Here is an 18387-nt window from a genome sequence, read left to right on the forward strand (position 1 = left end):
TCCTTGAGATAGGACTTGAAGATGCATGAAGTAAAATGGACAAAACTAACAGCAAGAGCGGACATAGCTGTGATCGTGGGCAGATGGTAACAACCCTCTCTCATTAATTGAGCATCTAGATGGAAAAAAATGACAAGGAAATAGAAGACCCAAATGACATCACCTGCCTCATTGACAGTCACAGAGCCCAACTATGAAATCTGTTGTTGAAAAGTGGTTATTAATATTTTCTATTAATCCATATACTTATTATGGTGGTTATTATTTAAACCTTCTACCATAACAATAAAAGACATAGATTTTTAATAAGGCTTTTTTTTTTTAACCTGAGGCTGGACAGATATTAACCCTGTAAACTACTTCATTATCTCTCATCCCCACATTCCTCTGTAAACTACTTCATTATCTCTCATCCCCACATTCCTGGTCATTTGCTCTAGTCAATCCCATCTGGGCTCCTTTCCATCCAAAATAATACAAATGCTTGCACATGCTTTCCATCTAGGCTGCTCCTCTCCAGCCACTCCAGTCCTCAGAGTAAATTCCTCCCGGCCATGTGGTTCTTGATGCTACCCCTGGTGGTCTGCCCCTTCCTCTCCTGCTCTCTGTCCCTCTCCCTCTCTTCTCTTCCCCTCCCATGACCCTCTGTCCTCCAAGCCCTCAAATCTTAGCTCCACCTACCTCACTTCTGCCCTTCCCAAGCATAGGCATTTTTATTTAGCCAGTCAGGGATAATTCGGAGGCAAGGTTACACAGCATCACTTTGGTAAGGGACTGCTTGTAGAACAGAATGAGACGGGAGGTTAGCAAGTAACATCTGAATACAAAGCACCAGCCCAAGTGGGACAGAAATCAACATTATTTTTAAGGAAAATAACTATTCACCAAGGCTGGCTTTGGGTGGGACCTGCAACCATGGTTCAATAAATTTCAAGAGTTGTAAGTCCTATAAAATATATACTGTGACCAAACAGGATTAAATTACAAATAAACAGTAAGCTATAGGTAAAAGTGGCAGGCCGAGGTCAAGGGTATAAAGATGGCAGCTGAGGCAGGAGGCAAGTGTGGGAGGTGAGAGGCTCCCTCACTGGCCAATCCTTGCATCCTGGGCCACAGTCCTGTTCCTGCCCCTGCCCCTTGGAGAGGCTGCCCGGATGGGCCCCTGAGTCTGGACCCTGCAGGGTCCCTTGGAGCTGAGATCGGGATGTTCCACGTCATGAGAGGTGTGGAGCCTGAGGATACCACATTCCTGATGGACCCTTTGGCAATTCACCATCAGCATTTGAGCCGAGTGTTCTCAGGTGACTTTGGATATGGCCTCTGCCTTGGCATCACAGATGGTAACATGCCAGCAACCAGGCCTGCCAACTGCAAGATGTAGGCTAGGGCTGTCTCCCCATTTGGGATGCTGGGAATATGTGATGGCCTCACGTACTTGTTTGGGGTGATGAGCAACATGATTGAGATACATGACACACATGGAGGAAGCTGCCGGATCTTTTCTTCCTCCACTGTCATCTCCTACTCCAAGGTGTCCCCAAAGAGCCCCCAAGGTTTACCAGGAGACATCTGAGATGCGCTCTACCTCAGGAGGGACTCAGGAGACACAGAGGACCACTCAGGATGCAGACCATGGTCTAGAGCAGATGCCAGTCTACTGGGCATCACATTAAGGACAGGGCTCACAGCCACTATCACACAGGGGACCAGGACTGTGTCATCATGGATGAAAGTGAGGCAGCAGTATTTGATGATGAGTGGTGAAGGGAGGCATCCTGATTCAGGCAGCAACATCCCCTAGAACGTTTACTGCATGGGGCATTTGGGGCGGGAGGAGGAGCCAAGGGGCCTCCCAGCCTAGCTGTCCAGTGACTGAAGACTTCCTCTCCTGACCGTCTGAAGCTATGACTAGTGAAGGAAGGCCCCAGCCTCTCAGCCTCTCTCATACAAGCTGAGAAATCATTACCCCTTTGAAACAACTTTGTCCTTTTCAACTTCCAACCCAATTTAATATTAAATTAACAGGCAAGCCGGCCCCCACCTCTCCCAGGGTCTCAGGGAGAACCTTTTCCAGCTCCCTTTGCCTCCTTTTTCTGTCTTTTATCTCCTCACCGTGATGACCTCACCTACCTTATATCCACTAACAGCACATCCTTGAGTTACCTCCATGTACATCAGGGCTCACAGTCTGACTGAAGGGCTCAGCTGGTGAAGTCATCGCTGGTCACTCCTGTGTCATGAGACCTCATCTCATTGCGCCTAAGCCAATCAACCAACATAGACAGCTCAAGGGGTCCCCATTGCACCAGGCCACAGTGCTACTGCCTGGACAAACACGGTCTGCAAAAGACCTTCCATCTGAGCGTTTATGTGATCTAAAAAGACTGCTTAGTGGGTGCTTTATGGGGAAACATCACCCATGAAAGTAGATTACCATTTACACCCAACAGAACTCACAAGAAGCAGCTCTTGCCTGTGGATACAATGCTGTTCTCTAAACAGCATACTCGTGATAAAAAGAAAGAAAGAAAGAAAGAAAGAAAGAAAGAAAGAAAGAAAGAAAGAAAGAAAGAAAGAAAGAAGGAAGGAAGGAAAGAAAGAAATCCAGTATACAAAAAAATAAACACTCTTCCCTAGAAAAAATAAATTCAGGAAATACAGACGAAAACCAATGAATCAACTAAGCTTCCAAGCAGCTTAGACAGGTGGCAGGACCTGTAAGGACAGAAAGTGACAAAATTCAACTCGAGAGGGTTTCTTGGGGCCACTCATAAGATTTGGCAGATATTAGGAGCTTCAAGGACTGTGAAGAGAGTGGATCCACCTCCACATAGGGATCTGCAGCCCTAAACGCAGCATGAGTCATATCCCAGGCATGCCATCCAGCATGTTCTTGTCCACTCCCCATGTGTCACTCACACCGAGGTCCTCTAACCCTAACCCTAACCCTAACCCTAACCCTAACCCTAACCCTAACCCCTAACCCTAACCCTAACCCTAACCCTATGCTAAAGGCTGGTGCTCGTGCTGGATGCTAGGTGCTGTGTGTTTGTGCCAGTGCTAGGTCCTAGGTGCCGGTGGTGGTATGAGGTACTAGGTGCTGGGAGAGGAGAAGCAATGAGGTTTCTGTCACCAAGGGTCTTGTACTCTAAAAGCGTGCAAAGCAACTTCCGAAATAACCTGGGAGAAAGAGCAATGTTTCAGGACAGAGGGAGAATTGCCGTTATTTATGAGAACCAAATAATCTTTGTGTCTTGAAGTATACGAATGACTTCTGAAGATGAGGAAAGCAGAAACTAAATGGAAGGAGCCGCGCAGAGATTTGGCTGCTGGGCTGCGCGGCAGAAGTGGAGCTGTGTGCTCTGGGAATTACGACGCCTGAGACTGTGACTGTGGAGACTGTGACAAGGCCAGCAGCAGGTCTTCAGGATACAGAATATGCTAGAGTGGGGGGCCACAGCCAGGCCTGTGGGGGTGTGTGGAGAGTGGTGAAAGAAGCCGTCTGAGCCTGCACCCCAGGAGCAGGGAGGGGAGAAGGTGGCACCTGGTTTACATCTTCCTGGCATTTCAGGATCCCTCTATTTGTTGCCAAACATCACAGCCTCTGGAATGCTTTCCCAGAAAGCCACAGGCTGGTGCCACCCAACTTCCCAGCGTCCTGCCCCTGCCCCTCCCTTTTGAAATCCTAATCGTACTTACGATATTTGTTAATTGTTCCTCTGGAAGGTCAGGAGAGTGAGGACTGAGGCTGGTGGACCTATTTGTGGCCTGGGCTCCACACACCTGCCAATACTTCAAAGATTGTTGAGTGGATAAAAAGGGATCCAAGGGTCTACAGTGCACCACCAAACAGAGGGAGCAAACGAGTGTGACAGTAGAGGCAGGAGGATTGTGAGTTCAAGGCCAGCCTGAGCTACATGGAGAGACCCAGTCTCTAAAAACTGAGAGGTGGGGAAAGATCACAGTGGTAGGAAGTTTGCCTAGCATAGCAAGGTTCTGAGTTCGAAACCCAACACTGCTGAGAGAGAGGGAAAGAGGTGGCTCATTGCTGTTGGAGAGGCATAGAAAATGCTTATATGTCTAGCCAGAGGGGAGAAGGCTACCAAAGCCTGACCAGAGACCGGCCTCGGAAGGGAGAGTGGATTGCTTCAATCTTCAGATTGTTTTTACCTGTCCACTAACCACCAGTCTGCCCACCCCCTTGCAGGAGCTGAACCTGAACCTATAAATGATGGATGTTCAGTCTTTACTCCCAAGTTCTCCCCTTCCCTTGCTCCCCTGGAAAATTAGCATCCAAGAAACAAACATCAACCGAATCACTCTCTTTAAATTTTTTTTTATTATTATCATTTATTAAATCTGTCGGGAGATATTCTGTGCCCGGTTCACGTAGGTGAGTGGTGGCTTTGGAGAGGCTCCTCCAGCCGTGGCCTCCCAGAGGCAAGGCTGTATCACAGCTCAGCTACTGCTGAGGAGCTTTCGGACACCGGCGGGAACAGAGTCCTTTGTCACCAGCCTTGGGCGGATGTTGATCCTTCCCTGGGCTGGAGTTAGGGATTACACAGCCAGCTCTCAGCTGAGCCAAGTTTTTAGTTAAAGGTTCAAAACAGAACCAGCGAGACATAATCTTGTTTCATCGGCTAAGACAGAGGATCCCGTCTGCTTGGATTGCTGTCACTTTGGGGCTTTGATACAAGAGCCTGAGAGATAAACAGCTTAGACTCCCAGTCAAAATCTGGCAAAGGGTGGGTATGGGTCTGGTCCACAGAGCCAAAGTCAAGTCGGGTGCTGCTGTGAACTAGCTCATCACTTAATGCTTCTCTCCCTTTTTATTTATCTATAATACTTTTATTTATTCTTTGAGAATTTTCCGGGTATGTACAATGTATTTGGATCATACCCTCCTTTCTCCAGTTCCCCTCAATCCCCTTCCAGCGCATCTACACTTCCTCCTCCCAACTTCATGCCCTCTTTCCATTTTTTTTTTAAACCTACTAAGTCCAATTATTTGTGCTCCCACATGGGTGTGGGTCCACTGGAGCAGAGGCCACACTCCTAAAGAAAAATGACTCTCCTTTTCCCATCAACCACCAACCACCGAGAGCTTCTTACGTAAGGAGGGGCCACAGGAGCTCATCCTCCCTCCTTGCTGGAGTGCTTACAAGCTTGATCTTGAGCGAGCCTTGTGCAGGGAACCACAGCTGCTATGGGCTCATGAGTACAGTGACTTCCGGTGTGACCGGAAGACAGCATTTTACAGCACACCCCTGCGTCCTCCATCTCTTTCGCGCTTTCAGCGCTCCATTTTTGAGGTTCTGAGTCTCCGGTAGGAGTAGGTTATCAGTGCTTTGCGAAACCCTGTCCCGGGAAAGTGGCGGAGCTTTCTAAATGACTTTTCTTGGGTCCTGTCCTTGGCTGATTTCTTATGAAAAGGATGAAGTCTCTCGTGGCCCGCTCCTCTAATCCCAGTACCTGGGAACCGAGGCAGGTGGATCGCCATGAGCTGGAGACGTATTTGGGCAACAGAGTAAGATTCTTTTTAGGAGAAACAACACAACAACATCAAAAACATAAAGAAAGAAGAATATACAGCCCCTAAACTTCCTAAGGGGCCACATCATAGAGGTTGTAAATGAACTGACATGTTCATGGAGGCCGAGGCAGCTGTGGCAATACGGACCAGAGGGAGGGGTGAGGTGACACACATGTATTCTAAAATCCAGTCAGGCCACCACTGGATTCATTCATTCAGCAAGGGTTGGCGGACACTGTATTAAGCCTGGTCAATAATGAGTGTTTGACTACTGCTGAATGAATTAATAAAAAAATCAATACAAAAAGCAAAATAGTAGACAACACATTTATTAAAATAAGAAGGTGCTTGAACATTGTTGTCTTATCTTCATGTAAATGCTGTTATAGAATTTGCTTCTGTTAATTAATACAAGTTTGAAGTTGAAGAACCAAGGGCTTTTTAATTAGTAGATTTTGCTGTTGTTTTATTTCTTGTGGTACAGAGCTCAGGACATGCAGATTTTCTACCCCTGAGCTGATCTCCAGCCTCGGTTGCTTTTAAGACAAAGTCTTCCTGTGGTACCCAAGCTAGCCTTGAAGCCACTGTGGGCCCAGGTTGACCTCACACTGTGATCCTCCTGCCTCAGTAATTTAAGAGTGCTGGAATTACACTTTGGACACCACCAGATCTGTCAAGCGACAGTTGAGAGCATTGTCACCTTCACAGAAAAATTATTCATGTTGCATAAAGAGTCCCCACAGACCCCTTCTCCCAAGTGCTTCTGCTCGTCACATCCTGCATGGAGATGCTGGGTTGTTTACAGCGGTATGACAGTGTTAATACACTTATCCACCAAAGTCCAGCTCAAGGCCAGACCTTTACTAGGCTCTGTGAGTTTGCCCTTAGGGCATCTAGGAATCACTTCACCCTCTAAAATCCTTTTTCGCCATACCCACTCCCTCTTAGATCCAGCAGCCTTTCACATCTGCTGATATTTTTACTCTCAGCAGAACTGCACTGTTTACAGAATATCAGACTGTAAGAACCCGACGGTGGACTACCTTTCCAGACTGCCTGTTCTACTCAGCAGAGCACACACAAAGTTCCTCCATGCATTTCCTTAGCTCCGTAGCGGATGTTTTGACTGGTGAATAATATTTCCCTGCAAGGATGTACCATAGTTTGTTTCACTTGCAGAAGGAAGGCATTTTTGTTTGCTGCCAAGTTCTGCCACCCATAAATAAAACTTTTGTACACACCATGTACAAGTTTTTCTGTGACCATCAGGTCTGGCTTTTTTGGGTAAATCACAAGGGATTTGATGGCTAGATCATAAAGCAGCATTTCAGAAAAGTGCCTAACTGTCTTCCAAAGTTCCATGCCCCCATGAGTGATGAGAGAGTCCCTGCTGCTCCACATCCTCTCCAGCCCTTGTCCTGAACCTGGACCATTCTGAAGGTGTGTGGTGCTGTTCTCGCTGCTACTTTAATGTGCGTTTTTTTTTTTTTTTTTTTTTTACGAGATGTTACGTGGGGCAGCCTGATGTGCTTATGTGTCAGTGTCTTCGGGGAAGGTGTTTGTTGAGATTCTTGCCCTTTTGTATTGTAAACTGAATAGCTGGGGCCAGAGAGGGCATGGCCTGGAAGTCTCTGCATAGTCCATGCTGGACTCAAACTTGTGGCAATTCTGCCTTGTTTCGCCCACGTGCTGGGATTACAGATGTGAGCCACCGCTTCACGCTTTGAATAGTTTAGGGAGCTTGGGGCCCAGTTTAAAGAATTCATTGTCTGCCTTTGATACTAACTCATAATTAAGTGTGTGTGTGAGTGTGTGTGTTTTCCTAGTCTGACTAGTCTCTTCATCTCCCAACCCCCACCCCATAGTGTCTCTCACAGGATGAAGAGTCTTTTTCCAGTTTCCTCTTTCTGGGGTGATGCTTTTAGTGTTGTGCCTAACATGTTATCACCAAACCTTGGCCACCTAAAATTTTCTCTCCCATTTGTTTTCTAGGAGATTTACAGTTTTGCACTCTTTATTTGATCTATTATTCATTTTAAGTCAGTTTTTTTTTTTATGAGCGATGTCACAATTTTAAAAAAAGATTATTCTTCCTCCAATGAACTGCTTTGGATCATAAAATCTTTCGAGGTCTGAGTTAACATAATGCCTTTTGTTGCTGTTGGACAGGGTCTCACTGTGTCGCCCGGGATCACATCACCACCCCATCCTGCCCAGTCCTGAGGTTATAGGTGTGTGCCACCACACCTGACACACATTTGCCAAATCTTGAGTAACAGAAAGGAACAATGAGATGTCCTGGCAAACACCTTTCAAAATAAAGCACAAGAAACCCATGGGATAGCCTTGAACCCAAGGCCTATGCAGGAAAGTATTTCTAGGCAGCCTTTTTCTGCAGCCTAGCTTCTCCCTGGCTATGGCCTCTGTGGCTCGCTGCCTTGCCATGTGTTTCCTTTGCTCTTCTGCGAGCGAAAGACTGGAGCAACCCAGTAGAGTGAAGGTGCTCAGTGATGCAATGGAGAACATGGAGACAAAGGACTGTCACACTTAGACCAGACATGCCCCCCACTCACCTTGCAAGGATGCCCTTAACTGAGAACATGACCCCACAAGAGAGAAATGAGCAAAAGATAGGAAAAGAGACATGAATGGGAATGTCCCCTGGGGCTAGGGGTTGGTCTGATGCTTGTATTTTGATGCTAATTACTAGCCCTCAAGGTCTGGTTACTGCCTGTATAAACCTATCCTTGTTGTGTAAACCTGCTTAAGACATTATTTCTGATTGGTTGATTAAAAGGCCTAAAACCTGGGCAGGGCAGAATGGGGTAGGCATGGCTAAAGTTCCCAGGCTTTGGGAAGAGGAGAAGAACAAGAAGAACACAGGCAGACAGGAACTGAGGAGGAAGGAGGATGACACGATGGGTTAGCATGGGTTAGTGTGGAGAAGAAACCACGTGGGCTGGGAGGAAGGACTTCAGTAATGGCATGGAGAGGCCCAGGTGAAGAATACAAGCAAGTATTTATAAGATTATGGATGGAAGAAGGCCCAGATGAGGATGGTTAAGAAGGATGGCACTGGATGGGGGCTAGGAGGTGAATGGTGAGGTTATTGATGAGAGCTGGGCCATGGCAATAGTTAACCTTTCTACAACCTACACAGCCCAGGAAACTTTCAGAACCGTGGCTGGCAGCTGAGAAGTGTGCCAAGCCACTGAAGACTGATTGCAGTGAAGGTCACATCCAGGAAGTCACCAAATGTAGATGGATCAATAAGGCAAGAATGAAAGAGAGAGAAAGAGTGAAAGTGGCAAAAGTCGGCTTCGGTATAGAGTACCTACCATTTGACAATCTGACATCACGATGACCTCCCTGTAAGTGGGGACATTTTGTGAGCTGGTGGACGGGAGAGATCCTGCCTGGTGTGTGGTGCCTCTGAATGGGTGGCACGATTCTTAGTGGCATCTTTTCATCAATGGAGGATGGGTTACTGGGCTCAGAAGCCCAGAAAGGGAAGGCCTTTTCATGAAGAACTTTGAAGGAAACATTTGAGGGAGGGACCCAGCAGGGCAGGGAGTTTGGAATCTTGAAGGAACAGCTTGTATTAGTCATTTCCATGTCACTGTAACCAAAGCACCTGATCAAACAACTTGAGGGTTTAAATCAGCCCATGGTTTCAGAGGGCTTCCTCTTGGCTGGGAGAGCACCATGGGAGAGCTCGGTTCATGGTTGCTGGAGTGGTGTGGGAGGGAAAAGCTATTGTATCAGACCAGAAAGCAGAGACCAAGGCAGGAACTGGGGTGAGGCAGAACCTTTGAAGGCTCACCCATAGTGACTATTGCTATTAGGTAGAACCCCCCCCCCAAAGTTTCCAGAGCTTCCCAAAATAGCACCACATCTGGGGACCAAGCATTCTAAATGCCTGTGGGAGACATTGCTTACTCTGGCATAGCCCAGCACCTCTCTCAGACCTGGGCCTCCTTTGCCATCCTGTGCTTTCTCTAAGGATACCCAGAATAGTCTGAAAATTCAGGTACGACTGGCTGCCCACTGAGTAAGACCCCAGAGCCAAGAACAAGGCCTCCACATGGCCTCCACCTGCACGCACCAAGCATTATGCCACTGGCTAAGGAAAAACAAAGCAAAACAAACAAACAGAAAGGTTCTTGAAGCAGGAAGAACAATTAGAGACACTGTAGCCAAGAGAGGGTGGAGGGCAGGATAATAATTACTTCTGTAGTTACTGTGACAAAATTTCTGACAAAAGCACCCCAAGGCAAGGTTTCTTTCCGGCTCACTGCTGAGGCTGCAGACCTCCATGGCAGGCTGTGGTGGGAAGCCGTCACATTGCAGAGCCAGCTGGATTATGCTGCTCACTTCCGTTTCTCCTGGATAGCCAGCCCAGGATCTCTGCCCAGGGATCGGTGCTGCCTCTGTTCAGGGTGGGTCTTCCTTCCTCAGTCAGTCCTCTCGGGAACTGCCCTCACAGCTGCGCCCAGAGCTGTGTCTCCTAGGTGACTCCAACCCGTCAGGTTGACAACTGAAGATGAACCGTCGCAATATATTGCTGAGAAAGTTCCTAAGGAGACGCTAGCGCAGATGGTCAGTGCGTACTTCCTGGCGCAGGATGTCTCGCGTCCTCCGAGCTGTCCGGTAGTTCCGCTGCGTTCCCTAGTTCTCCTTTAGGACTGACAACGTTACAATATCCTGTGTTCAGCTCAAGCCCTAAAAGAATTCATTGGCGATTTACCCACCTGCTAAAACTGCCAACCTTGGGCTTCTATTTTAGAGAACAGTTTAGGGAAAGGAATAAGCAGGCAAAAGTGAGCACAAGAAGGTCGCTGGAAAAAAAAATGCGTATATGCGGGGGCAGGAGAGATGGCTCAGAATTTAGGGATGCTTGTTGCTTTTGTGGCGGACTCAAGTTTGGTTCCCTGCACTTTTGTGAAGGGTTATTTAATTTTCTTAGTAGGACATTTGAGGATTTTTTTTTCTCTTTAACTACAATTGTATGAAATATCACAACATGTTCAAGTGTGGGTTTTGTTTTGTTTTGAATAGAACTTTGTAGTCACAAAGATTTTGAAGTTCAGTTTGGTTTTGAAGTTCTGGGAAATTTTCAAATAAATATTTTTGTCAAAAAACAACCCAAATATAATAAAAAATTAATTAAAAAAGCCGGCATGGTGGTGCATATCTTTAATCCCAGCACTTTGGGAGGCAGAGGAAGGTGGCTCTCTGTGAGTTCAAGGCCACCCTGGTCTACAAAGTGAGTCTAGGACAACTAGGGCTGTTACACAGCAAAACCCCGTCTCAAAAAAAAATAAAAAATAATAATAATTAAAAATTTTTTAATTTTAAAAAGAAGGCATTCCTCCCCAAAAGGATGCATTTGTTATTAATGATCTTGGCATCTGCTGATGGTGATCTCTTTATTTCCAAGGGCATACTCACTTATGAACATCTCCAGTATAACATTATAATTGTTATTATTGTTAGAGAAAAGGTTAAGACATTCATACTCCAATATCCCAACTCTCTTCTGGCTTGTTTCTAATCTTTTTTTTTCTCATAATAAATATATCACATATTCATTGTGGGGAGAGCAGAAAACAAAAGTAAAATTGTTTATGAGATCACTTCTTATAGATAATAGACAACAGGCCACACTTGTGGGGCGAAGGGTACTGGCACGTGCCTGTGTTCCCAGTGCTCTGGAAGCAAACGTCAGAGGATCACAAGTTCAAAGCCAGCCTGGGTTGCAGAGCAAACCCCTGGCTCAAAACAAATAAGAACATTCATGGAGGTGCAACCACAGAGGAAATTATGCTCTCAGCAAGTGCCTGCCCCATCCGGAAACCTTTTTGTGGCTGTCATGCTCTTGGGAGCATGTGTGGCCCTTGACCTTAGCACAGTCCCTACCAGCTGGATGATGCTGCTCACTTCCGTTTCTCCTGGATAGCCAGCCCAGGATCTCTACCCTTGGTTGCTTACAAACTGTGACCCTCAAAGGAGAAGGAACTCGTGGGGTGCAGGGTTCCCCACATGGGAATCTGTCAGCACCCGCTGGGAGGATGAAGAATCCACACTTAATGTTATAAATGAACCTTCCTGGTCCAAAGGGACCAGATGACTTTTGTCAGGCACCAGTCTAGGTGCCACTAAGAAGACAGGTCACAAATAACACAGATGGCCCTCAGTAATGTGAGTGGCGCTCACACAATCAGCTGAAAGCCACAGGAGAAAAGACTGAGGTCAGCCCAGGAGGTGGGAACTCTGCCCCAGACTGACATGAGACTACGCTGAGTCACTGCTCCATCTGGTTCGTCAGCCTGCCCTGAGGATGTCCGATTCGGTGGGCCCCACATTTCAAAAGCCAATTCTCTACAACGAACCTCTCTGACTACACGCACAGGCTGTCTCGGGAGACCGCTGACTCACTCCCACAACATCCTTCAGGGAACTGTCCCCACCTGGGCACACATTGCCACACTGGCTCCTCCCCAGCCCAGCTGCCTCCCTACCTCACCTTCACCCTTCCTGATTCCTCCTTCACCCCACTCCCAGCCCAGGTGAACCTGTGTGGGCTTGAGCCTCCACACTGTCTCCCACCGGATTCTAACCAGGAGGCAAAACCACGACAAACCCAGCAAACACATCTAGACTAGCCTTTCTTCACAATTCTAGAAGCAGATAGTCCTGGGGCTAAGGTGTCTTCTGAGGACTGCGGAGCTACGGCTTGCCTACGTGGTAGTCATGGTGGTCATGGCTGCAATGAGCAAATCTGGAGACAGCTTGACTGTTCCCAGCTTAGCTCCAACTCGAGTCCGTCCATTGATCACAATGGACCACAAGCCCATGGCTGGAGCTCAGTTGCCATCACTGCCTGCTTTAGTGACTGGCTCATTGATTATCTGTACTAAAGGAGACTGCATTTTGTCGCAAAAGGGCTCGAGTACAAAGGCTTCCTCTGGTTTCACTTTTGTTGAACAACTGTATGCTGATTCGATTCCATTTGAACTGTACCATTTCACCCCATCGGTTAGAGTGTTCCAGAAGGGTAGAGGTAGGTGGGGGTGGGTCAGAGAGGAGGCAGAGCCTGGTAGATTCCATAAGAATGAAGCCAGGAAACAGTGGATTGTTGCACATGTCCCCAGCAAGAACAGGGCAGGGTATCTCTGACAGAGGGCTGATATCCAGAATATATAAAGAACTCAGGAGGTTAAACAGCAACAAATAAAGTAATATAATTAAAAAATAGGGTACTGAGCTAAACAGGGACTTCTCTGTAGAAAAATACAGAATGGCAGAGAAACACTTAAAAAAATGCTCAATGTCCTTAGTCATAAGGGAAATGCAAATCAAAATGACCCTGAGATTTTACCTTACACCCATCAGAATGGCTAAGATCAAAAACACAAGTGACAACACATGCTGGAGAGGATGTGGAGAAAGGGGAACCCTCCTCCATTGCTGGTGGGAATGCAAATTTGTACAACCACTTTGGAAATCAATCTGGTGCTTTCTCAGACAACTAGGAATAGCGCTTCCTCAAGATCCAGCTATATCACTCCTAGGCATATATCCAAAATATGCTCAAGTACACAAAAAGGACATTTGCTCAACCATGTTTGTAGTAGCTTTATTTGTAATAGCCAGAACCTGGAAACAACCCAGATGTCCCTCAACAGAGGAATGGATACAGAAATTATGGTTCATTTATACAATGGAATAATAGTCAGCAATTAAAAACAAGGAAATCATGAAATTTGCAGGTAAATGGTAGGATCTAGAAAAGATACCTGAGTGAGGTATCCCAGAAGGAGAAAGACACACATGGTATATACTCACTTATAAGTGGATACTAGACCTAAAAGATAGGATAAATATACTAAAATCTGTACACCTAAAGAAGCTAAGCAAGAAAGAGGACCCAGGGTAAGATGATCAATCTTCACTTAGAAAGGCAAATGGGATGGACATGGAAAGTAGGAGAAAACAAGAAACAGGACAAGAGCCTACCTCAGAGGGCCTCTGAAAGACTCTACCTAGCAGTGTATCAAAGCAGATGCTGAGACTCATAACCAAACCTTGGGCAGAGTGCAGGGAATCATATGAAAGAAGGGGGAGTTAGTAAGACCTGGAGAGGACAGGACCTCCACAAGGACCGAATATATCTGGGCACAGGGGTCTTTTCTGAGACTATTTCTCCAACCAAGGACCATATATGGATATAACCTAGAACCCCAGCTCAGATGTAGCTCATGGCAGCTCAGTGTCCAAGTGTGTTCCCTAGTAAAGGGAACCGGGGCTGTCTCTGACACGAACTCAATGGCTGGCTCTTTGATGCCTCCTCCTCACCCTGAGGGAGGAGCAGGCTTGGTAGGCCACAGAGGAGGACATTGCAGCCAGTCCTGATGAGACCTGATAAACTAGGGTCAGATGGAAGGGGAGGTTCTCCTCCCCTACCAGTGGACTTAGAGAGGGGCAAGTAGGTTACGAGGGAGGGAGAATGGGAGGGGATGAGGGAGGGGGCTACAACTGGGATACAAAGTGAATAAACTTTAATTAACATAAAAAATTTTAATTAAAAAATAAAATAAAATAAAAAAAAAGAACAGGGCAGGAAGGAAACAGCACCGACAGGGTAAAGGAAGGGCAGAGGCGGTGAGAGACAGAGCTTGGACTCTCCTCCAGAGCTTCACTCCTGACTTGCCATCTCAGTTCACGGGGCTTTTTCAGCTCAGCCCAAGGCCGAGGTCACCAACCCCAGGCACTCTTGAGACTGTGGGTTTTGTTCTTCCAAGAACACTCCATCTTCACATGGAAGGGGGAAGAGGACAAAGACAAGAGTAAGGACCAAGCTCACCCTTCTATGAAGACATTAACCCCCTCAGAAGGGAAGCCTAAACGTAACCTAATCATGGCACTGTCACATTCTTAAATCCTGCATGGTCGTTTCAAAGGGCACATTCGCCCCATTGCAGGCCCTCAGAGAACACTAGGTCCTGAGCATGATCTTCATTAAGATCTCCTAGCGCTGCCCAGAGCTGGCCCTGCCTCGACTGCTCTCCCAGATTAGCAACCCACCCCTGACCAGTGTGTCCTTTTAACCCCAGCACAGGCCATCCACTCTGAGCAGGCCAGCCTGTTTCCTCACTGTCAGCAACACACATCAGACTCTCCCAGCCACCCCTAGGGGGAAGCCCAAGATGAAAAGATGTCCCAGATCTTTCCTTCCCTCTTCTGGTGTCCTAAAAATAGAAAACTTGTAAACTTTTCCATCCTGTTCATCTTTATATTGTGAAGTGATACTGTGTGATGTCATCATGCAATGCAGCGTACCCTTCTGTGTCCAGAAGTGAAAGCATTTTAGTAAGTCACCCACTACTGGATCCAAGGCTGACAGCCTCACCCTCCACTGAGTACCGTCCTGCTACAGAAACATCCCAAAGAAGAGATTAAAGAAACGGTTGAAATACTTTTTTAAAAATCCATCTTTAAAGCAAATAAAATGTTTAAAAATCTCTGTAAATGTATTGGAAGAATGTTACCATCCGTGCTGGTTAGTTTTTGTCAACTTGACACAGACTACAATCCCCTGGGGAAAGGGAGCTGCAACTGAAGAATTGCCTCCATCGGATTGGCCTGTGAGTGCTGGTAGACCAGTAGTGGTCCTGGTGTGTATCAGAAAGCAGGCCGAGCCAGCCATAGAGAGCAAGCCAGTAAGCAGTGCCCCTTCATGCTTCCTGCTACAACCCCTGCCTCGGCTTCTGTCAGTGACAGGCTGTAGCCTGTAAGCTGAAATAAACCCTTTCCTGCCCAAGCTGCTTTTTGTCCTGGTGTTTCTCATAGCAAGAGAAAGCAAACTGGGATGCCATTAGGTGTACTTCAACATGCATGTGAGAAGATGCTGTCAGATTACAGCTGCTAGGCCAGATACATGCTAGGCAGCAAGACACCAAAGACGGAGAATCCACAATTCCATGGAAAGACGCCCTGCTTGTAGTCACTTCAGATCGCTTTCCCAGAAGGCCTGTGCAGCAGGCTCTCATGGCAGAAGGAACCTTCAAACTACCCAGCTGTTGTGAGCCTCTCTCTAGGTTCAAGAGCAGACCACACTGTGGGCATTGCCTAGCAGGTCATCGCCAGCAGAAAATGCACTGGCGTTGTGGCCTAGGATGTAACCCTTTCTGAGCACTCATCTTCAATCTGGGCCTGGACAGTAAAGAACCGGAATGGTATCCCCTACATATACGGCTCTGTAGAAGCCTTTTAACATCTGGCTGGCTGGGGAACACCTCTGTGTTTGATCCCCTTCTACCACACAACAAGCATACGTCACACTTCACTGTCAGACTGGACCAGTTCTCACAAAAAGCGCAATGTTATGTTCTAGCTGCCACTACATTACGTTCAAGGCACTTGACCGAGGGTAAAATGTGCTAGAACCACCCATTTCCTGATTGTTTTTAATAACCAGATTCTGTTAATGTTTGAAATTAAGTATCAAATAACTCAGGCTGACCTCAGACTCACGATGTAGTAGAAGATTCCAATTTCTGATCTTCTTACCTCTTCCTCCTGAGTGTCGGGATTACAGGTGCCCACTACAATTACAGCCTAGGGATTACAGCCTAGTTTAGGCTGTTAAGGGGATCAAACCCAGGGTTTCATGCATTCATGACTGTACTGATTCGAGCTACATCCCCAGTCCCACACATACTTCTTGAATGCGTTCATTCACCTGACAAACACCTACTGCAATCCCAGTGTACATCAAAGACAGCTCTTGAGCTTGTGGGGATCTGAAGAGCCAGATGATGCTGTGTCAGCGAGAATCTCAGTGCGAGCAGGAAGACCAACAATGACTGAGCAAGCATGCATCATCCAGCACAAAATCCTTAGAGAAACGGCTGGTTCCAGGGGCTACAGCCGGGAGCATCCAAAGAGAGCCTGCTGTGTCTTGTAGTGGCAGACAGGAAGTGCTGCTGCACGCACAGATACACACAGTTGCCGGGGTGCAGCAAAGGGAAAGCACAAGTCAAGTGAAAAAAAAGTGGAAATGACCTGAACAACAAGATAATGAAGACAGCACTGGATTGTAATCCAAAAAGAAAAAAAAAAAACAAAAACAAAAAACCGTGCTGATACAAAGAAGTGACTGGGAGAAGGGACAAATCTCACCTTGCAAAAATTACCATATGACCCCACACCTTAGGTGTGGGCTTGTGCAAGTGATCTCCTTCAGAGAAGTACTTTGCGGGTGGTGGAGAAAGTGCTCTTGCCATGGCAAAGCCTGGCAGACACTACCTCAGCCACTTGGCCTCAGTGGGCGTCAGCAGTAAGGGGCCAGTTCACTGGGTTTGTTGTGTGTCTTTGATAGGATGTGCGGGAAATGATTCCACCCTCTCCCACCCTCTGCTGCTATGGTCATTCTCCCAAGGTACTTAACCTATATCTACTCCTGCAGACAGAATCAGACAAACCCCAATGAGGGCCTGTTGTTGAACGAATAGACGAATGTTAGCTTTTATTTCAGAGAACGCACATTCTCCTCTCTCCCAGGCATGGAGAACGATGCCACTCAAAATGCAGCCTGGTCCTGTGTTTCCAGATTGGACAGTGGAAGCCTGAGCCATAGAGCAGGGCTCCCGCTCTAAGAACATACACCAGCTGCCAGGCAAAGAGACAGAGGGCACTCAAGGGAGGAGTGTTCAAAAGAATCTCTCGTGCTCACCTCTTTCCATCTCACAATGCAGAGCACGCACCTCACACAGAGGAAAGCAGTAATCAGACTAACTCAGGTCACCCGTCACCACCCATCTTCACGGATCTATCTCCGGATGGAATGATATAGTAGCACTGTATTTGTCTCCTGGAAGTTCCCATGTCTGATACTCAGAGCCACGGCATCTTGTATCCTTCCTGCCTCATGTTTAATTAACCGACTTTTCAGTTTCCTGAGGAGAAGCGCCTCAAATCAGTAAGCTCAAAGTCTACAGTAACTTCTGCTGCAACAAGCCTCCCTGGTGAGAATGAAAACTGAACAATAAAAGTAACCGACAAGAAGTAAGTGACAAGTAAGTGACAAGATCAAAGGCCCCTGAGCTGGCATAGATGATCCCAACATGAAAAGGGGTGATTTTCCTGTGTTGAGGGGGCTCCACTTTGGACACCTGTGTAATAAGACAATCCTCACGGCTCTTTTGTCTGACTTCTGTCCTGCGTGGTCCTGAAGCATCATCTGCTAGCCTACCCTGGCACTGCTGTACAAGGAGCCAGAACCAGCAGTGAGATCATGTCATTCCACAGGAAAAAGCAGACGTTGTTTTGCAGGATTGTCTCCTGTGCTGGCTCAGCTCTGTCAAGCGATACACAAATACTTGTGCACCCATGCCTACTGTGTGCAAAGCGCCTGTTGTTGTAGGAATAAAGAAAGGAGAAAGAAAGCAAGAACTTAAAACTTAAAATGTTATGCTCTCCAAAGATGTTTACAATCCGCTTAGGGAAGGAAAAAAAAAAAGGCTTGTTTTGCTGTGGCCACAGGCGAGCCATCCTGGAATGTGTGCTTTCAGGTAGCACAGAGAAGGGACTAAGGGTGTGCTGTGTCCGGACTGTGGGAGGCAGGGAGGAACCCCAGGGCAGCCTGCAGCTTCTCATTTGTGTCTCCGTCCCCCGGTTCAAGGCCCTTCCAAGGACTAGCCAGAGGCTCCAGATTTGCGTGATCCAGGGCCAATTCTGAAAGCCCTGTGTTCAAGTTAGAGGGTGGGTTCTTACAAAGTGTTGGCTCAACTTCCATGACCCAAGAGAGATATCATATGAAAAACTATTTTTTCTTCTTATTTCGTGAGAGA

The 18387-nt window shown here is 47.0% G+C and overlaps 1 pseudogene; it reads left to right on the forward strand.

Annotated features, from left to right (window-relative positions):
* The first annotated feature begins 1204 nt into the window (after positions 1 to 1204).
* On the forward strand, positions 1205 to 1872 carry LOC110549740 (myeloid leukemia factor 2-like; annotated as a pseudogene).
* The last annotated feature ends 16515 nt before the right edge of the window (positions 1873 to 18387 follow it).

Source organism: Meriones unguiculatus, chromosome 9, assembly GCF_030254825.1.
Source record: "Meriones unguiculatus strain TT.TT164.6M chromosome 9, Bangor_MerUng_6.1, whole genome shotgun sequence".
Taxonomy (NCBI): domain Eukaryota; kingdom Metazoa; phylum Chordata; class Mammalia; order Rodentia; family Muridae; genus Meriones; species Meriones unguiculatus.